Raw genomic sequence first — 22,398 nt, 5'->3', positions numbered from 1 at the left:
GGCTTCAGATGCATCTGATACAAACAAACAGAATTGCAAGAAAAGGCATTCCCCTACCCCCAAAATAGAACTTGTTTATTGTTTTGTTTTGTTTTATGGAAAAGAGGGGTATAATGCAACAATGAGTAATGAGTTGTGCTAGAACTGGAGAGCAGAATGGAAGTACACTCTGGCCTCTGTCGCTGGATCAATGGGGCCACACAGCCTCCCTCCCAGGAAGGACATCATTGCAAGAAGATTAGCCCAGTTCAGCCCACCATCCAGAGAAGGCATTTGCTTTCCCCACTCTCTACAAGAAATAACACTTCCATCCAACTGCTAGTTGCCCTAGGACTGCGGATCTGAAGGGAAGCATGCTCTGGCTCCATTCATCACCCAGAGCACTAAGGGGTGGTGGGTTATGCATGTATGCCTATGTGTGACTTTGGTTTGCTGAGTTTTTTGTTCTATGTTCTGATTCCTATAAGCAACCTTGAGAATCACTTGACTGAAATTCTGAGTATGAACCTTTCAAACAAACAAACAAACAAACAAACTCATTCATTCATTCTTAACACATTCTCGCCATGCAAGATTAGATACTCATGATTTTCATTTCCATTCTCACTTTTGTAAGGAAATTATTGAGAAGCTTCAATTGCAGAAGCTGTTGTAGAAAAACAAAGTAATGTTTGAGTACCCTGATTTCCCTTCAGCATACTACACTATATGTTGGGACTGGATGGATTTCTCCTTTGAAAGGCTTTTGGTGGAATAATATCAGCATCATGCCCATTGCTCCCATGTAGAAATTACTTTCCTGAGTTGGCAAAAGTTGTAGAAGTAAAAACATAAACTATCCGCCTGTCTGTTTTTTTTTCTACCTGCAAGAAATGCTTATATGAAATGTAGGTTCAGTGCAGGCCAAATGAAGTTACGGAATCCTTTACTTTGATATACTTTGAATCTGGTCCCTGGGGTGCTTTGAATATGAAATGCTTAAAAGATGTAAATTACTTATGTGATCAAAATCTTTCGGAGTGTTATTGTTTGTGTTGCCCGTTTCTATGAAGTTTGAATCATTTAAAGATTTTTGCTGTCTCTTTCAGGGCATGACTATAAATTCTGAAGGCGAAATATGGTATGCAGATGGAAAAACACTGGCGGTTGGGCAGTACTGCAAAGTATGCAAACATTAATAGCAAAGGAAAAAAGAAAGAAACACCAATGAAAACCCAACAACTTGTCGCTGTTGGGAAAGATGAAGGGAATGAACTCTCAACCTTTGGGAGCAATTTGATGTCCCTGTGACAGATTTCATTACAAGACTGAGATTGTGGAGTCAATGACATAGATCATAGTCTCTACACAAACCATAGATGAGATACATTTGGGGGGATGGGACTGTTTCCACTCATGGATGGCTCCACCACTGGATTGGAGCAATAATGTCTTTTGACATAAAGCAGGTATGAGAAACCTTTGACCGTCCAGATGTTGTTGAACAACAACTCCCATCAGGCCCAACAAGCATGGCCAATGGCCAGGGATTATGGGAATTGTAGTTCAGCAACATTTGGTGGGATAAAGTTTCCGTACACATGATGATCTCAAGTATTTTTGTCTCTGTTTTAAGGTGCAAAATGCATAGAAACATAACAGTGCAATTTTACATGTCTACTCAAACATACATTGAATGGGACCTACTCCCTGGTGACTTTGTATAAGATTGAAATCTAAGATAGGTGGAGGACTAGAACTGGGTTTTTCTTCCCCTGAGCCCATTTGCTAGGTTTCCTCCATCCCCTTGTTGACACATTGCATAGTTGTATTTTTTCTCTCTACAAACACCTGGGCCACATATTTTTAGTTATGTGGGTTTAAAGGAATCTTAAGAAGGGATGCACATGTTTTTATCTGGTAGAAGTGTATATCAGCCTTTTGTTGATATATATCAAAAAGTATATATCAACCTTTTCAAGTCTTGGTTTAAACAAATCCTCTCTGCTGCTTCTTCCAAAAGCAAGTACTCCCACTGATTTCAAACAGATGTTAGTTGGAATACTATGCTGAGAATGCACTGCATGAACCCTGGACCAAATGCTTTTCAAAATCTCTCCCAATGTTCAGGGGAATGTGAATGTCACTAACACTTTAACCAGCAGCTAATGTGAGTTTAACTTACATTCTGTAAAAAGAGAGCAAAAAGAAAGCAATAAGGCATGTTAGGCCATGACGCCATGTGGCATTTACCTCGGCAAAGATGCTTACTTTTTGGGAGCAGATATGGATCAAATGTCTCCTGAGTTGATATAATGGATATAAGTGCCGTTATGTGCCAAGGCCACATGATTATGAACAGCCATCACTGCACCATTGACAAGTGTGTGGCTGTAGAATAAAGGGATACTGGATACACAGTAAGTGTTTCCCTGTGCCACCCACTTCCTCAGTGCTTTGCTTCTGCTGTTCCAATGCCATATCTTTGCCAGTGCAATGGTGCCACCAGCAGCAAATTTGTATTTGCCATGGTGGCATATCTGACATTCTGCTAGTATAGCAAGTAGGGATGGAGAGACACTCAGTTTGGTTTGGGTTTTAATGTGAGCCAAGCTGATTTACACTTTGTGAAGCAATAAGCAAACCAATACTCAGCTACTCTTCACAATATGCACATCTCCAAATTTTGTGATGCAGTACCCCCACAAAGAAATGTGTGCATTAGGGTAAAGTGTGCATAAAAATGTGATTATTAGTGAAAATAACTTACAAAAATGCATTTTATTGGTGGGAAAATGCCTATAAAAAGGTGTGCATTAGGCACCATGGCATTTTAAAATGTGTCTGTTATTAGAAATGCACACTAAAATTCTGACAAATATTTGTGAGGACTTTTTTTGTAATTGTATAATGATGCAGAAATGCAGTGCACTGAACTTAAGATTGAAACAATGAGAAGTTGAAATTGATAGGCTCCTCCATAGTGAAGTTTCCACCACTTCTCCAGCCTGTCAGCTGACATAAACGAAAGAAGGCTTTCATCCTTATCCAGTTTTTTAAAAGCAGACAAGTAGTGAGCCTGCAAACAGACAGTATGCTTTCTCTGTTGCTACAGAACCTGATCCTCTTCGACATAGGTTTTTGTTGTTGTTGCTCATGTATAAAATGGAAATTTTTAGGCAAGCAAAACAAGGCTAACAAAACTAGTTACCTAACTAGAAAATTACCAGTGCAGCAAAGTAACATGCACATTCTTGAGAAAAGGACAGTGGAATCTAAGTTTCACGAAATGGTAATGTTATATCTTATCAGAAATAGGAGGGTGTGGGCTTTGGGGTTAATTAACATTGGTTATAATGTACATTTAAATGAATGTATAAATAGATTTAGTTATATACTGGGGTGTTTTTCAACCTCATTAGGCTACAAAGAACTCTCTGTATGGTGATGAAAAAACTGGCAGAGGTTGGAGACAAGGGGCAATAAAAATTAAGTGTCGAGTCTCTGCTTTTTAAAAGATTTTACACACTTTATAAATAAAAGCTGAATAAAACCATCCAGGTTTTGCCTCTTCAGATTCAGCAGCCATTGAATCCCTTAAATTTCTGATGCTGAAAAGGAGAACATTCAGGCAATAATGACTTGATAAAATACCCAGTTATAGGGAAGGTAGGTAAACAGCACACAGGGATGCAAAGGAAGGACTAAGCTAAGTTGTGTACATGCAGAGAAGGCAGCTGATGGTTAAGTGCATTTGCAAAGAAGTATTTCATTAGGATGCGGGTAGCGCTGTGGGTTAAACCACAGAGCCTAGGGCTTGCTGATCAGAAGGTGGGCGGTTCGAATTCCCGCGACGGGGTGTGCTCCCATTGCTCGGTCCCTGCTCCTGCCAACCTAGCAGTTCGAAAGCACGTCAAAGTGCAAGTAGATAAATAGTACTGCTACAGCGGAAAGGTAAACGGTGTTTCCGTGTGCTGCTCTGGTTCTCCAGAAGCGACTTTGTCATGCTGGCCACATGACCTGGAAGCTGTACGCTGGCTCCCTTGGCCAATAACACGAGATAAGCGCCACAACCCCAGAGTCGGTCACGACTGGACCTAATGGTCAGGGGTCCCTTTACCTTTATCTATTTCATTACAGTTATCATAAGGCTGAGGTTGCCTTCTGCCCAATGGAACATAGTGTACAAAGCTCATAAAAATATGCTGTGTGTAAAATTGCTATCTCTCCGTTTTGATGGGGAGCACTTAGGAACCTATGATGCTCTAAGACTCATTAGTACTGAAGCATTGGGTCACCAAGTAAGTTCCTTGGTCATTAGCTTAATACTGTCCCTCATTAAGCATCTACTATTGCCATTGTTGTGTGTCCTACTGTGAAATAATTGATTTCAGCTCAAATCTTATTTTCGCCAAACAGATTAATTTAGGTGACTCTTGCATGCAGTTAGTAATCCTTTCCAAGAGAAGGACACCTCAGCACAGAACAGTAATATCTGAAATATATTCATGATGCAAGATTGAACTTGTATTAAATAAATTGAGATATAGTGAACACATGAAAGTATCTTTACTGCTGTTGATACCAAAAGTATACCTGCTGCTTCACCAGACAGACAGTCCTTAAAACAAAAGTCAAGGGTGGGAAAGCTTTGGCTGTCCATATGTTCTTGGGAGTCTAATTTCATCAATGCCAGCCAGCATAGCCATTGGTCAAATATAAGTGGAGCTGTAATCTAGTCTAGAGGTTCCCCATCCCTGATCGAGCGTTCAAGGCATTCCCTTCTTTGTGTTTTATTGAAGTGAAAATTGAGTGGATGGCATGATGTTGTGGGTATATGGAGAGTGATTGTTGAGTGATTTGGTATGTCGGAATGGTGTGTTTAGACTGGTTTTTTATAGTATAATGTGAATGTGAATGATTTTGTTGTTTATATTATGTGTTTCTTTTTGTAATATTAACCAGTTTTTCATATTTCAATATGTTGCATTTTTCTGTTGTATCTTGGTGTGAATTGTACACATTTGCTTTTGTGGTTCCAAGTTGTTTTACTTATAGAAATTGTTTAAATATGTCCATTGTTAAACCACATTACCATAAAATGTGGGATAATGATGGTGATAAGTAGTATTGGTATTAGCAGTATTGTTTGATTTTGAATTTGGCTCACTCTGAGAGAGAAGAGGACAAATTTCCCATTCAAGATCAAAGCCAGCCATATGCCAGTTTGCCCAGAATAATTTGTGGCTGGTTGTAGAAGCTGAAATGGCTCTCCTCTGAAGATCCTGTTCCATGTTCACAGCTCTAAGAAGTACATGCATTTGGGGGAACGGGGAGAGAAATGAAAGCTGCTCCTGATTTTCATTCATTGTCTTTGCTCAAGTGTTGGCAGAGAAAGAAAAATAAATTGTTCTATAAAAATATTCACAGCAACTTTATCAAAAGGACTGAAAAGAACATTATCAGGTCCTGAACTAAGAGAGAGATCCTTTGAGGAAGATGTGGAAGTGATTTTATTTGCCAACAACTCAATTTAAGTGCCACATAGATAGCTGATAAATTCAGCAGTTGCTCTTTCAGAAATCCAAAAAATATCTGCAAAAGGGTGTGGGAGGGTGGTCTTTATTATGGATTTAGGTAAAATAATTTTACATGTAACCATATTTGAATAACTTTGTTCATCTATCTATGAGTGGCCACAAATGCAAAGTGTATGTAATGCTAGTCATTATAATCCAAAACTGTGGACTGGGATGTGAGAAGATTCAAGCATATAGTTTTGAGTAGACAGTCTGGTAGGGGACCTATTATCCACTTTTAAAAAGGGAAAGAGGTATATGAAGTATTGTTATGTGGCTATAACTTAATGGTATGGATGTTTCCAGAATTTAAACCTGAGTCAAATGGGTATCTGGTCAGCTTAGAGGAAAGATTATGAACTGCAAATAATATAGAAAAATAAAAATACCACAAAGTCCAAAGAGAAGGTGTAATTGGCAGTTTAAGTTACCTAGAAGAACATTATATCATATTAGACAGAGGAAATAAAGCTGATTGTGTTTCTGCCTGGTTTCATGATTGCTTTATAATTCAATATGTGAACCACCAACAAAAATAAAAGCAATGTAGACTTTGTAATAGATGTTATGATGAGGTTGCAATCAGAGTGAGTGTATATATAACCAATTTAATCGGTTTAGGGAGATTATCATATCAAAGTATTTGAAGATAAAATTACAATTTATGTCTTCTTTTTTGTTTAGAAACAGCTAAAAATTGTAGCATACACACATATTAGAGAGGCTTCCAGGGAAACAGGAAGATAATTTTGTTGCTCTGAGAAAAAGTTATAATACCATTCAAACCTCCTTTGCCAATTCTGTGATTAATTTTGGGTTGATATAGAGTTTTTCATGTCTTTCTTCTTCTTCAGTGAATCTACTTTTTTCAGGATCTACTTTGATGATTTGGTGTTGATTGCCAAAAGACAAGTTTGTGACTTCTTTTAAATAATAATAATAATAATAATAGCAACAACAACAACAAAGTTTAGGGTGCTAAACAAATAAAACTTGGGGAGGAAACCAGTAGTGGATTTTTAAATGGAGCTTCATTTCGGCACTGAAAACAATTTACTGTGCTAAGCCTGTGCTCATAAGAACTTTGTTCTTTAATTTCAAAGGTGCAAGTCCAAGGTCAGCTCCAAATGACCTACCTGTATTTAATAAGCATTTATCCTGATTCATTTATGGAGGCTTCCGGTTGACCGCGCCATCTTTGCTCAGACGGGGGTCCGATCAGCGAATCGGACCTCGGCGCTTCAGAGGTGGAGGGAATTGCTCCAGCGAAGCAAAACCTCCTTAAAAGCCCCAAATCGAGCTTTTTGGGGACGGATTTTGCCTGGCGGCGCCAAAAGCAAGCTCTCTCCTCCCCGGATCGGCTTTGTTTAAGCCCCCGAGAGCGAGGAGGTGAACCGCGGCGGACAGGCTGACACTGCTGCTCTGAGAGCGCGAAGCTGCGAGTCTGGGAAGTGGAGGCGGCCAATTCTTCCAAGAATAATTAGCAAATGAATAGACTGTGAGTAATTTGGATTGTTTGGAATTTAAATTAAGGCAATTTGGATTTGGGAGAGAGGGGGGAAAGAGGAAGCCACCCCCCCCACGGTAACATAAGAGACAGTAAACAGAAACCCGAAGCCGTAAACAGAAGATCTTAACTTAAAAGGATCCCTCAAAGGCATCAAAGAGAATCTCCCCTAAATGCAGGGTGAAAGGGGAGAGAGACTGTGGTTGTGAGTGCCCTGCAGCAAGAGGTAAAGACTAAGAAAAACCTTTCTTTTCCTCGGGAGCCGGCAGCCCAGACAACCCAGTGAGTTGATCAGGATTTATAAGTCAATTTTTATTTCACTGTATTTCTGAACTTTGTGGAAATTCTTTTTTGGTTTAAATGTTTGTGAAATGTGAGTTCGAACTTTATTGTCAATAAGACTTGAAGAATGCAGCCAGCTTGTTAAAATGGAGTCGAGAAAATAAACTGTGATCATATTCCACCCCACGTGACAAGTTTTGACCTTGGCAGGATTGAACTATGTCAACAAAAAAGTGTTCCCCTGAGTTCCAGCGGTCTGTTTTGACCTTAATGTGGGAAACAAGAATAGAACTATGTCAAGAGGAGACAAAACGGCAAGAGTTACAGCAACAATTTCAGATGGTGATGGCAGAATATGATTTTCTAGAAGATGAAGCTTTTGAAACTGAAAAAGATGAATGTGAGAATGACAATGATGGTGACTGTGATTTGGAAGAAAAAGATGAAGATGAGGACTGTGATGATTCAACACAAAATGAAGCACACCACGAAAAAAATGATGACTTTACTCTACAAAAAGTTGGATGGAGTGCCCTGCATTTGAGGGGGGCACGATTGGTATTACTGGAACTCCAGAACACCCACAGGGAAGAAGGAAAAAATATGCAGAGAAGAGAAGAAATTCAGGGGTCTTGTATGGTGGCCTGGATGGCAAAAGACTATAAACAGGGAGTGGGGTGAAGGGAAAGTGATGTTGTGATTATAAGGATGGATTAACAGGTTTATAACTGGTCTGCTGATTATGGAATTTGCTGGATTGGGGGGGTGGAGCCGGTAATCGGGGATGTAAGGTTAAATTGAGAATAGTTATAGTTTTAAAAGTGAATGGATTTTGGAAAAATGTGAAAATATGGAGGCTTATAGAGGGAGTAAAAATTAGGCACGGGAAGATAAAATGGGAGTTTGATTTTTCAGTGATTTGAATATTAGGTGAAAATGATAATAATTGATTTATAAGTTGTATAAGATATAAAGGTGTATTTTTATAAAGTAAGAAACTGTTAAAGATGATAAAAAAGGGATGAAAACCGGGGAGGGGGGGAGGGGAAGCCCACAAAATATGGTTTTACAATTATGAATGTAAGAAATTTTTTTTCTGTTTTGTACTGTTCTTTTTCTCTTTTTTTGCTCTTTCTTTTTTCTCTTTTTTCCTATTTTAATTTTTTTCTTTTTTTGGTATGACAATAGATGGTTGGATGGATGTCCTCCTGCGTACTGCCCTGGTTTGCTGGAGCTCCCTGGTGGCAGGGGGGGGCTTTGGGGTCAGGGGAGGGGGAGGAGGACAGAAATCCAAGCATAAAATGGACCTTCTCTGACTGTTCACCTACATGAGATACTTCTGTGGCAGGGGAGGATCCATGTGGGTGGGTGGGAAGGAGGTGGAAAAGGTGTTTATGTATCTACCGTTTCCTTTTTTTTGCTGTTTGTAAAATTAATAAAAAGTATGTTTAAAAAAAATATCCTGATTCATTTATGAAGAGATTAGATTAAATTGGCTGTTTATTGAATATTCATCCTGATTTGTTTATGGAGAGATTAGGTGATATTGGATCAAGCAAGTGTTTTCCCACACTTCCCGGTGCACTTTTCTCTCATGCTTCTTTATTGCAAAAACTTCAGTCTTTTGGGGAAGGAGGCTTGCCCACAAGAGCTAGAAATCAACTTTAAATGTGCAGCCTGAATTTGCTTGTATGTGATTGAATCCCACCCAAAACCAGGAAGGGCCCCAAGTCTGATATTACTTTGCTCAAGTTGGTGGACCTTATGGTTCTTCCTACCTCTAATCTAGAGCATCTTTTTGGAGGGCACAGGAAGCCGCATTCCCGTAGCATCTACTTCATGTGCTAGCCTGACATTTAGAATGGGTTATTGGAAAAGTTTGCATGCCAATTCTGGACATGAACAGCTCAGGACATTTTGCTATCTGAGACAAAAGGAAGATGGCACATGCATCTGCTAGTACACCTTACGTTACTATGTTAGAGTTAAGGTAGTAGTCGAGCCTTCTCTATATTTGAATGCCATTTTTGTATGAGGGAGAAGTCAGATCAGGGTGCAATTGTTGACTTTATTGAAATGGTTAAAGGTAAAGGTAAAGGACCCCTGACAGTTAAGTCCAGTAGCGAACGACTCTCGGGTTGCGGCGCTCATCTCGCTTTACTGACCAAGGGAGCCGATGTTTGTCCGCAGACAGTTTGTCCGGGTCATGTGGCCAGCATGACTAAATCGCTTCTGGCGAACCAGAGCATCACGCGGAAACGCCGTTTACCTTCCCATCAGAGCAGTACCTATTTATCTACTTGAACTTTGACGTGCTTTCGAACTGCTAGGTTGGCAGGAGCTGGGACCGAGCAATGGGACTTCACCCTGTCGTGGGGATTTGAAGCGCTGACCTTCCGATCGGCAATCCTAAGGCTCAATGGTTTACACCACAGCACCACCTGCATCCTTATTGAAATGGTTACTATTTCTTAATCCAGCCCGTCCCATTTTGAGAATTGCAGTACTTCTGCTGAGAGTCTTGAGGCATAATTTTGAATATTTCTCTCTCTCATCCATGGTCACATAATGATGCTCCATAGATGTAGAAACGTGTAGCAAAACCACAACCCCATTATGTTAAGTGAAAGAGAATAATGGACACATTAGGTTTTGAATACCTCATCCCAGAAAGCTGAGAGACAATACATAGAGCTCAGTTCCGATATCAAGTAATAATAATAATAATAATAATAATAATAATAATAATAATAATAATAATTTATTATTTATACCCCGCCCATCTGGCCGGGTCTCCCCAGCCACTCTGGGCGGCTTCCAACAGAAAAATACAACACAATAATCTATTAAACATTAAAAGCCTCCCTGAACAGTAGTAGCCAGCATGTGCAAGTAGGTAGAGACATAGTAAACCGTATAGTCATATTTTGAAGAAAAGAAATTACAGCAAAATAACTGTTGTCTTTATTTTCTGTTTTTATTTGTATAGCACCTATTATATAATATGTCACAAATTAAGATGATAAAACAATAAAAGAGTAAAATTACAAGAAAGGAAATAAAATGCAACTGATAACCATAAAAGAAAATGCTTGAGGTTTAAACAAGTACTGAAATGTCATCAGCTTTGGCACTTGCTGGAGCTCCTAGGAGATGTGATTCAATAGGAAGGGGGCCACCCACAGAGAAGGCCCTCTCCCTGGTTTCCACAAACAAATATTGCAGCACAACCAAGAGGGCCTCTACAGCTCAGGCAGGGCAGCAGGGAGAAAGGCACTCCTGCAGGTATCCTGGTACTAAGTTGTGTGGGAAATTCATAGGTTAAAACCAACAACTTTAATTTTCCTGGTAGCATACTGACAGACAGTGTAGTTTCTTTAGAGAGGTGCAATGTCTGATGGGACACTCCACTAAGCAAAATCACTGTAGCATGCTGTACCAGCTGCAGCTTCCAGTTCACCCTTCAGGGAAGCCTCACAGTAGTCCATTCTAGAAGTTACCAGTGTGTGGATCCCATGGCCAGGCTTTTCCACTCCAGGTATGGGTATAAGTGGTGTGCAAGCCAAAGCTGGCAAAAGGTGATCCTAGGTATTGGGACTTCCAGGAACAAAGACAAATCAAGGAGCACTCCCATACAGTGTGTCTGTTCCTTGGGACTGCAACACCATTCAAGACAGGCATGCAACTCAGCTCCCAGACTTTGGAAACACCTCTGTCTTGCCAGGATTCAATTTCAGTTGATTGGCCTTCATCTAGCCCGTTATTGCATCCAGACACTGGTTCATGGTCTATACAGGCTCATCTGATTCAGACATAACTGGGAAAAGAGCTGGGCAACATCAGCACATTAAGGATACACTGCTCCAAATCCCCTAAAGACTGTAACCCAATGACTTCATATTGATGTAAAATAGCACTGGGTGTAATATATAGTCACCTGACTCACCCCATAATACAATGCAATTTTGTCACAGCAGGCCTCTGTGGGTTGTACAGTATCATGTGCTGAAATTATGTCAACAATTTCTGGACTGCCCCAAAAAACTCTGTTGGATGGCTACTTGTGAGGCTGAAAACCTGTCTTCACCATCATACACTAGGCATGATTATGTGCTCTAGCGTATGGTCACCTTCACAAGAAATCCTATATCTGTTTCATTGCCTGCAGGTCAGGTGCAGCTTGATCTCTGCAGCATTGAAAGGGCACTCAGATATGATTATATCAGTGGCCCATTGCATCTCACCATACTACCAGAAAAAGCTGTGTAAGCCGATTCAAATATCAGAAATAAGTGGGATCGCTTTACACATAATTGAATAAATGTGTAGACGCACACACAATTAATCAGTTCAAAAGGAAGCTGCAGGCATTTTTACACAAGGAGGAAATCAAATAATTTGTTGGCTAGCTTAAAAAATTCTGGTTAAGAAAAGGCAGTGCAAGTTAACTTGAATTTCTGTAAGTTAATTAGAATATACCTCAATGAATCATAGTCTGTCTTAGCCTCTTGTACGTTACTAATTTAATCATGAAAAGTCTGTTGAGATATTGAATTTGGGTTTTTAGATTTTAAAAAGTCTTCCTCAACAGTTCATGTACAAATTATTTATTTATTTATTTATTTATTTATTTTTTAATGCTCCCAACATGTTTGTCAGTGAAAACTACTACAATTTTAAGGAAGGTTCTGTCATGAATCTTATGATATTTGGTGCTTTTATTGGAACCACACTCCTGAAATTAGCTACCTAAGAACCCTAGTTGGAAATATTAATCTCCAGTTTGAGCTTCCAAGCATGACTCAATATGTCCATTGGACATTCCAGTTGTACAGAAGGCTATTGATGGCTATTAGTCACAAAGACTATAATCTACCACCAATCTTGGCTGCAGGACCAATGAATAATGACCAACAGACTTCTGCCTGGAATGGGTTACCAAGCTGGCCTAGCAGCCTGGTTAGTTGCTGTTGTGACAGAACTTGGGCCAGGACTCACTCTAAACTGAGAGGCGTCGATGCTATACAAGGATTTTTCAAGTGATCAGGTTGCAAATCAAGCTTCCACATTTGTATCAGCACCCTTAATAAAACTACAGTTCACAGGATTATTTGGGGAAATATAGTGCTTTAAATGTAAGGTGTGGATGTGGCCTATTCATAGACAAGTATAGACTCTCCTACTCCTTTAAAAAGAAAATATATTCTGATCTAATAATCTAGAATTTGAAGGAACATTCTGTTGCTGCTGATACTCATTCAGCTGAGCCAAACTTTAGAATTCAAGTCTATAGGTTTCCTGTAAATGTACAGTCTTAGAACTGGCAGAAATCTGAACTCATTTTAAAGAAAAAGGATGGTTTATTGATCCTTTCCCCTTGAAAAGATACCTTTTGACAACATAAACATATTGATATGGCTGAAAGCTAAGAATTGATTCTTTATTAAGATTGTGAATCCTCTACTCTATATAATGGAGTAATGCTAGCTTTTAGGATCTATGAACTATCCTACAGGTGCTTTCTGGAGAATCCCAAAACAAAAATACTCCTGGTCAGTGACAGAGAACCTGTGGCCCTTTGAATGTTATTCGACTACAACTACCATCATCATCACCATCGGTCATGCTGGCTGGAGCTGATGGGAACTGCAGGCCAACATCTGCAGAGTTACAGGTTACCACACAAATATCAAACTATTCCAGTTTATTGCTATCTATGGTCTTATTTTCATTCATATTCAGCTTCATGAATCAGCAATAGTCTGGTCACTTTTTCTTGCCCTTCACAGAGCTACAATTTCCAGAGCGCTTTAACAATCAGTTCCTCTTCCCATGAAAGGAGGGAAGAGGAGAATATTCAGAAGGAAAGGGAACATGTTGTTAGGTCTGCATTCAGGTTCCTGGATCTAGATGTTAGTGGAGTAGCTTGAGAAGAACCACTGACAAGGCCAAACTAAAGCAGAGGCTAAATGAGACCATTGTCTCAGCTGGGGGTGGGAGAACAACAAATGGGCATCTACCAACCCCCAATTTGCCTCAGCATTTGCCTACCTGCTTAGCCAGCCACCAGATGAGGCAAGACTCTTTCTCAACTCCTCCCCTTGCTCTGAAGGGCCAAGGACATCCTTCAGAGTGAGGTGAAGAGGAAAGTACCTGGGCCACCACGGCAGCTTGTCACAGAACCCTTTTTCACTGTGGGAGAGAAATTGTGAGCACTCCTGTTAATGTGATAACTATGAAAAAGTTTTTTAAAAGTAAGTGAGGGGAGAAGCAAGTCATGAAGAGTGAAGGGGAGACACTTCTGGCATCATGAAAAGACTGGGTGGCCAGGCTGCAGCAGGGAGAGAAGTACCACCACCTACCTCAGGGATGTGCTAGGACTGGATACTGAGAATTGGAAAAAGAAGTCACTCTTCCACATGACCATAGTATGACTAACTTGTTTTCGTCAAGGGAGGCAAACAGCAGTTGAATATTCTTCATTTTTTATATATACATGACCCAAGTGTTCAAACTATAATGCAATGAGATTGACAAGATGCCAATATGGATTCCTCTCCTACAGTTCTGGAATGCATCAAGAAACATTGCAGCACATAGTTTGCTTAAACAAGGTTGAAATGTAATACAGATAGAAACCGCAAAGTCCACCCAGATACAGTTCCCAGACTGTCACATCATCATGAGGAATTGTTGAATAATGTACACATATTTTTAGGGCAATTTTTTAGGGCGTGTGATTCATAGAATCAGATATGTGTATAAAGTCCACGGATATTATCCGAAAATCCCCTTCTACATTTTTCTCGTATTTTTAATGGGGAAAACATACATATTTGGCTTGAAATTGTCATTAGCTTTTGGAGGCTATCTTTCGGTTCAAATAAATATTGATGCCCAATGTATATGTAGAATTTTATTTGCCTCTGAAAGCAGCATCAAAGATTCCATTAAAGAAGGAGAGCAGTGGCCATTGTCCCCTTCCTTGAAAATGTAACATTATAAATCACATTATAATAAGTTTGACCATTGGTCCATCTAGCTTTGTTGTGTCTGCATGGGCAATATCTCTCCATAATTTCAGAGAGGGGTTTTTTCTTGTCCAACCTGGAGAAGGCACTGAACCTTTTATAAGTCAGGAGCACCTATATTTTAAGCCAAGTCTCTGGTTCCACACACTGTGTGACAATCTAGGCAATTAAAGAGCCTACAAACAAGGTATATATGCATGCAAAATGCACAAGTATCTTTGTGCGGAGAAAAAAATAGGGTGCATGTGTGAGCTCACTCGATAACCTTAGGCAAGTCACTATTTTTCAGTCTCAGCTGCCATATGCACCCCAATAATAATGTGGGGTTTATAATCCTTATTGGTCTTTCAGCATTCATATAATGGGGGTAAAGGTAAAGCTAAAGGGACCCCTGACCATTAGGTCCAGTCGTGACCGACTCTGGGGTTGTGCACTCATCTCGCATTATTGGCCGAGGGAGCCGGCGTATAGCTTCCAGGTCATGTGGCCAGCATGACAAAGCCGCTTCTGGCAAACCAGAGCAGCACATGGAAACGCCGTTTACCTTCCCGCTGTAGCGGTTCCTATTTATCTACTTGCATTTTGACGTGCTTTCGAACTGCTAGGTTGGCAGGAGCTGGGACCAAGCAACAGGAGCTCACCCCGTCACAGGGATTCGAACCGCTGACCTTCTGATCAGCAAGCCCTAGGCTCAGTGGTTTAACCACAGCGCCACCTGGGTCTCCAGTATATAATGGGGGTAAGGTAAGCCAAACTGCTATTTGTTGAAAGGTACATAAGAGCAAACTTTTTGTGGCTTTTGTAGATCTTACATCTGCTCTTGATTCAATCTGTAGGGACAAATTATGGCAAAAACTATATGAAACAGATATTGATAGACGACTTCTCAAAATACTTAGAGAGTTACATACAGACACCACAGTTAAAATCAGAACTGGGATGTCAGGCAACTATACTGACCCAATGCCACTGGGGAAAGGGGGCAAACAGGGTTGCTTGTTAGCGCCGTTCCTCTTTAATTTTTATATAAATGACATTGTTCAACATATGGCGAAGTACAAGTCATCAGCTCCTGCCCTGGAAGGTAAACACCTGAATATATTGCTATATGCTGATGACATGGCTGTCATGGCACTTACTCGAAGGGGTCTACACAGCATGCTGGAGGGGCTCACAGCTTATTGTTCCCAAAACTCTCTAAAGATAAATTATGGCAAAACCAAAATTGTCGTGTTTACTAGAGCTCGCCACACATTTAGATGGTCTTTAGATGAACACATAATTGAACAGTGTCCTTTTTAAAAATATCTTGGTATCACTTTCCAAGCTACATCTAGCTGGCTTGCCCACTTCAAAGCTGTAACCCTTCTAACACGTAGGACAATCGGTGCTCTGCTCAGCTTTTTTTATACAAGGGGAGGGCAACTGGTGATCCCGGTACTAAAAGCTTTTGTTGGAAAAGTGATTCCCCAGATGCTATATGGGGTAGAACTCTGGGGATGGAATCAGAAGCTGCTAAAACAGCTTGAAATCTTCCAAAAAAATTATCTCAGAAGAATTCTAGGCCTCCCTCAGGGTACTCCGGCAGCCTTCTTAAGAGTGGAAGTAGCATTACCTTCTGTGTCTGCCAGGGCCCACTTAAGATTTCTGCATTTTTTTCATCAACCTCGCAGATTCCTCGAACACCTTATTGGCTAAACAAGCCTTTGTATCTTTACAACATAATACTACTTGGCGTCAAAACCTATTAGATATTGTATCCAGATACAATCTACCCGAGTTTAATACTCTCAAACTGTGGAGCCCTGATAAAGTTCGGGAATGGATCTTTGAAAAAGACGCCTTTTTAGACACCACGAAGATAAAAAAAAATCTGGGTTTTCCTACTGGTTCCCCCGAGTAAAGGCAGTCAAAATCTGTGCCAACTACCTGATGGATATCACCGATCCCACCCTTCGGAGAGCTTTCACAATGGCCCGGTTTCAAACATTGCCAACTGCATACCTGACCGGTAGATTTACAAAAATCCCAGCAGAACACCGTTTATGCCCTTGCTTCATGAAAATTAAAGAGGATCTTATACATTACCTCCTCTATTGCCCCATTTACTCGGGCTTTAGAGACGCGATGCTGCAAACTATACCCAACTCTATAATCAATCCTGAAGATAGAGTAAAATTTTTGTTAGTTGATGCTAACCCACGAATTACCCATGTGGTAGCGGTCTTTGTGATGAAGGCCATAAAAGCCAGGGAAAGATTTATGGATGATAAAGTAAAGACCCCTTCATCGTCTGTTTAACTCGTTGCTTGTTTTCCTTCTCTTTCTGTTTTGTGGGATGAAGGTTTTGTTGGGATAGTATGTAATGAATTTTAACATTTTTAATTATTGTTGTGTTCATATTTGTGTACAGGCATGGTCCTCACAATAAACAGTTTTGTTGTTGCTATTTGTTGAAACTGCAGAAGAGCTTTAGGGTGCAAGTCTATAATCAAGATTCTCCAGCTGAACAACTAAAGGTTTGCAGCATAAGCACTGCTACACCGGAAATACACCGTCCTGATATGCAACCACCATGACAGATACATCACCTGAACACCAGACATGCTGGTGGAACAAGTCAGGGTCAGAGCCATTCTACTGGCAAAGATATGGCAGCATATGGCTCCCGTCCCCCACAAAGGCCTTATTTCTAGTGTTGGACATGTCATTCTACAGCATGGCAGTGGTGTATCTCTGGTCTCAGCATAACGTGAGTATAGGTTTGCTCTGCTAGTGATTTTTTTGGTGTCATCTGATAGCCAACCATGTTGTCTGTTGTAATTATCTTTGGATTGTGATCAATTTGGAGGATGCTTTTATGAATGGATACAATGTATTGTGTTTCTTTGCCATCTTGAACATTGCAGCTATCAAAACTGGCATTGGAAATCCATAATTCTTGGTGACTTATCACTGAAGCAAAAGGCATGGTGACCTCAGAACCATGTGGCTAGGAAATTGATTTCTTTAACAGTAGGTATAGCATTTTACCTGGCAGTGTAATACTAAAGGACACTTACATAATCCCTGAGAATGCATACACTCCAAGGATACATTTACAAAGGCTTTCATCTGATAGCCCCGTTGTTTACCACAGGCTAATTCTTCTGTTGACTTGGAATTACACAATCACATTATGGTACTTTCTGAATAAAATATCATGTACAAATTATGATGTTCACGTAGGCTTCCTCTTCTAACAAAGGGAATCATATTCATTCCTGTAATGAATCCACCAGAGATATATAGACAAGTAATAAATTATTAAAGGAATCTGAATCAGTGCATCAATTTCCACTTTTGATTTTGATGCTATGTTATGATGGCACTATTTGTTACAAGCAGAGAGGGGCTTTCTCTCTAGCCAGCCAGGTCATTAGTTTTGTTTTCATTTAAACAATGGCATTATTATTATTATTATTATTATTATTATTATTATTATTATTATTATTAATGTTTCATACACTTTCTTCATTACCTCTAACTCCCTATTGCTTCTTCAAGGGATAATAATTTGAATAGGCCTGAAGTATTCAGCTGAAAGGTTTCTGTACGTACCATTGAAGGAGTATATTGACATTAGTACAAGTAACCCATATTCAAATATGTGTTCTGAATATGAACTATGCAAGTTTAATTCCAGCACTGGTGCCATCTATGGGGGGCCATGGGGGCCAGCCCCCATATTTTCAAGGAGAGTCCCCCCTCCCAAAATCCATGTGCTGGCACATCCTCCACCAGGAATGCAGCGAAGGTAAGGCAGCTGGCAGTGAGGAGGTGGTGGGTGGCAGGCAGAGTCAGCCTGGGTGGGTTGGGGTGGCATGTTGGGGGCAACTCAGCATGCCTGAATTTCAGTGTTAGTATTCATAGGCCAGAGGTACCACATTCCTCAGTCAGATGGCAAAACTGTACTGATCACCACATTTTTATAGGAAAAGTCAGTAAAGGCACCAGCAATTCAGGTAAACAATAGATAATCCATATTCATATGATTGTCTTGTGTCACAAGACTTGGAATATAAGAGCTGCATCTGAAGTGTATGGTGGTCGTGGGAGATTTAGCACAGCTGATGTGACCCTGACTGATGGTGCCATATCCTAGCCCTTAAAAATAAATCTCAAGAGCTTTCCATTTGCAGATTCATTATAGATTCTACAGAATCTATAAGTTCGCATGGACAGAATTGGATTTGGGTTTGTTTGGTTTTTAAACTGAGAAATTTTGTAAAATACAAATGATCTTTCTGTGGGGTTAGTGAGAATTAGCACTTGCACTACCCAAATTTATGGAAGTGTTTAACAAAAAAGCAATACAATTGGTAACTTCAGGTGCATATTAGGAAGAAGGCAAGTATATGAGCACCAGTGCTTTGAAAGCTATGCAAAGCCAATCCTAATAAGCTGAGTCACCAAACAGATTCCTATAAACAACGCCAGTCCATTGTGAAAATAATTACAGTTTTCCTTTACATTTTTGCCCTTCATTTTATACCTGTTGAAATGTACTCGGAGTCGAGAGTGAATTTCATGCTCTTTATTCAGCTCATAGTCATCAAGGAGAAGAGGAGAAGAAGAATGGCTCTTTTCCCAAAACCATCTGCTTATATACATTATTTACACAATGGGCCTTGCGTGATTGGCTACTTCAGGGCTACACCTGTGGGCCAATTATATTGTGGATTGACTTCTGCCTGCAGCCTGATTGGCTGCTCCTACAGGCCAATCAGGTAGCAGATTCACTTCTGCCAGCCGCCTGATTGGCTGCTCCAGCAGGCCAATCAGGTTGCGGATTCACTTCCACCTGGAGTTGGATTGGGTAGCTCCCGCTGATTCTGAATCCTATTGTTCTAGGATTCAGCTCAGTACATAACACCCCTCCCCTCTAAGTTCCAGTCCTGCCCGGGAAGTTGCATTCGTAGTCCCCAAGGTCTGCTGGCCGCCTCCGTGTGCGTTGTGGCCTGGGGTGTTCCTTGGTCAGGGGTTCTGGTTCTGGCTCGTGTTCCGAGGCTGCTGGCTGTGCCGGGGCTGTCTGGTCTGGCGCCACTGAACCACTAGGTTGTGGCTCTGGTTCCGGTGTCCTTCCAGCCTCGGGGCGCCCCTCTGTGCCTACTGCTTCTGCTTCCCCTGCCCACCCCTCTCGCTCTACAGGCCTCACTGCCCTGCTGTCCCCTTGGGACCCCTCTGTCCCGCTCTCCTCCCGGGTTCCTCCTGGGAATCGTCGCCGTAGCTGGTCGCAGTGGCGGCGCCAACATTGCCCCCCTTCCGTTAGTACCTCGTACGACACGGGACCGGTCACCTTGGTGACTGTGGCGGGTACCCATGCTGGGCCTGCCCCAAAATTCTTTGCGTACACTGCGTCCTGGGCCACAAATGTCCGGGGGTTCCTGCCTTTCCCCACCACTACCTCATCCTGAGCTCTGTCGGGGTGAAGTCGGTCCAGTCTAGTTGCAAGGCGCCGGCCCATTAGTAGTTCAGCTGGGCTCCGGCCCGTCGTTGTGCTTGGGGTGCTGTGCTGTGCTAGAAGAAATGCGGCAAGGCGGTATTCCCAGTCCCCTTGTGTCATGCGGCGGAGGCTGTCCTTGGTGGTCCGCACCATGCGCTCCGCTTGGCCATTGGTGGCAGGGTGGAATGGTGCTGAGCGGATGTGGCGGATGGCGTTCTGCGCTGTGAAGGTCTGGAACTCCTCTGACGTGAATGCGGTTCCATTGTCCGAGACGAGGGTGTCAGGGAGCCCGTGGGTTGCAAAAAGCTTACGTAGTACCCGGATGGCTGCCGCCGTAGAAGTGGACGGTACCAGTGCGACCTCCAGCCATTTGGTGTAGGAATCCACCACTATGAAGAATGTTTTTCCCTGGAAGGGGCCAGCGAAGTCCACGTGCAAGCGTGACCATGGATGTCGGGCGGACTCCCAGGGCTGGACTGGGGCCCTTGTAGGGCAATGGGGGGTCCTGTATATCGTCCCAATGCCCCATCGAAAACCCCTGGAAACTCTTTGCATATGGCGTCCACGTCCACTTGTAAGCTAGTGCGGTTCACCCCGGTAACGGCTAGCCCCAGAGGTCCAAACCATGCCAGTCCCAGTAAGCTAACGTAGGGGCCCTTAACTACCAGCAAGTCCAATTGTTGCTTTCGCCCTCGATATTGCACCCTGAAGGTCCCCACCCCCATTGTAGGGACCTTACGTTTCTGGAAGTCCCGGAGGGTGAATGGGGCCGGCCTTAGTTTGGGACCCCCATTAGGGCACAGTTCCCTTAATGTTCGGGCCGAGATTATGGATAGAGTTGAACCCGTGTCCAGCTCCATGCGGCATGGGGCTCCCTCTATCTGTACCTCTATATAAATTTTCTCTGTGCTGGGATGGGGCAACTGGAATACCTGGTAGTCCGTGATCTCCGTCGAGTTGCCTTGGTGCATGGTGCCGTGTGACCTGGGGCTCCTGGGTCGGTCATCTGATGCTTGTCGACGGGTGAGTCGAGCCCGACACACCCGGGTGATGTGTCCCAATTTTCTGCACTGCCTGCACTCTGCGTTGCGGAAACGACAGGTCCTCCTCTCGTGGTTCTCCCCGCAGCTTGCACAGTTCCCTCCTTCTCGTCGAGGCTGCTGTGGTGTGTGTGCTGCTTGAGTGTGCCGCTGTACTCGGTGTACTTCCTCCCTGTCAAATTCGGATTCGTCGGTGAGGTCTTCGTGGTAGACCCTCGGTTGGGATGGCGGGGCCGGTCGTGCCTCTTGCGTTGACCTCTCGGCGGCTCCGGTTGCCAGGGCTTCCTCCAGAGCAATCTGGAACGTGAGGTCTTTTTTGGCGTAGAGGCGTCGTTGCAACATCTCGTCCCTCAGGCCACCAACGAGGCGGTCACGAAGCATGTTCTCCAACTCTGAGAAGTTGCATAGCCGGGCGGCTTGGCGGAGGGAGGTCACAAACCCAGTTATGGTTTCCCCCGGGGCTTGCCGCTTTGCGTAGAAGGCATTTCGGCAAGCTACCACCGAGGGCTGTGGTGAGAAGTGCTCCTTCAGCCGTTCCATTATTGTTTTGTAAGAGACGGTAGCGACATCTCTAGGTGCAAGGAGAGCCCGGGCGATTTCAAACGTCTCCTCTCCACAGACGCTGAAGAATGTCGCCCTCTTCATGGCATCGTTGGTGACTTCTTTCGCTTGCAGGAGGAAGTTGAAACGGGCGGCGTACCCTTCCCAGTCTCCTGATGCTGGTTTGAATGGCGAGAAGCTGCTGTCGGTTGCCATTCTGGGTTCCTTGGGTCCTGGAGCTGAAGCCTGGATGCACGGTGCGATGCAGCGGTGCAGCAGGTGGCGGTGCTGCGGTGCAGTGCGTGGTGGCGGTCAGCTCAGCAGGATCCCACCTTCGTCGCCAGTGAAATGTACTCGGAGTCGAGAGTGAATTTCATGCTCTTTATTCAGCTCATAGTCATCAAGGAGAAGAGGAGAAGAAGAATGGCTCTTTTCCCAAAACCATCTGCTTATATACATTATTTACACAATGGGCCTTGCGTGATTGGCTACTTCAGGGCTACACCTGTGGGCCAATTATATTGTGGATTGACTTCTGCCTGCAGCCTGATTGGCTGCTCCTACAGGCCAATCAGGTAGCAGATTCACTTCTGCCAGCCGCCTGATTGGCTGCTCCAGCAGGCCAATCAGGTTGCGGATTCACTTCCACCTGGAGTTGGATTGGGTAGCTCCCGCTGATTCTGAATCCTATTGTTCTAGGATTCAGCTCAGTACATAACACCTGTGAAACCTTTTTCTTGCCCTTGACCCATTTCACTAGAGTGGGGATTGAACCAGACTTACTGGGAGTGTTCCTGAGACTGATCCACTATTGTGCTTCGGAGACGGGTGGGATCAGCAGCAACATGTCAAAGCAAATCTTGCCTGATCTTTCTGTTTCATGTACTGCCTCTGCCGAGCTGCCTGGGCAAACACCAGAGGAGCCAGACAGCACACCCCTGAGACACAGCTGTGG

This window comes from Zootoca vivipara, chromosome 8, assembly GCF_965207765.1.
Source record: "Zootoca vivipara chromosome 8, rZooViv2.hap1.1, whole genome shotgun sequence".
Taxonomy (NCBI): domain Eukaryota; kingdom Metazoa; phylum Chordata; class Lepidosauria; order Squamata; family Lacertidae; genus Zootoca; species Zootoca vivipara.
The sequence above is the reverse complement of the archived record's forward strand: the minus strand, read 5'-3'. Positions refer to the sequence as shown.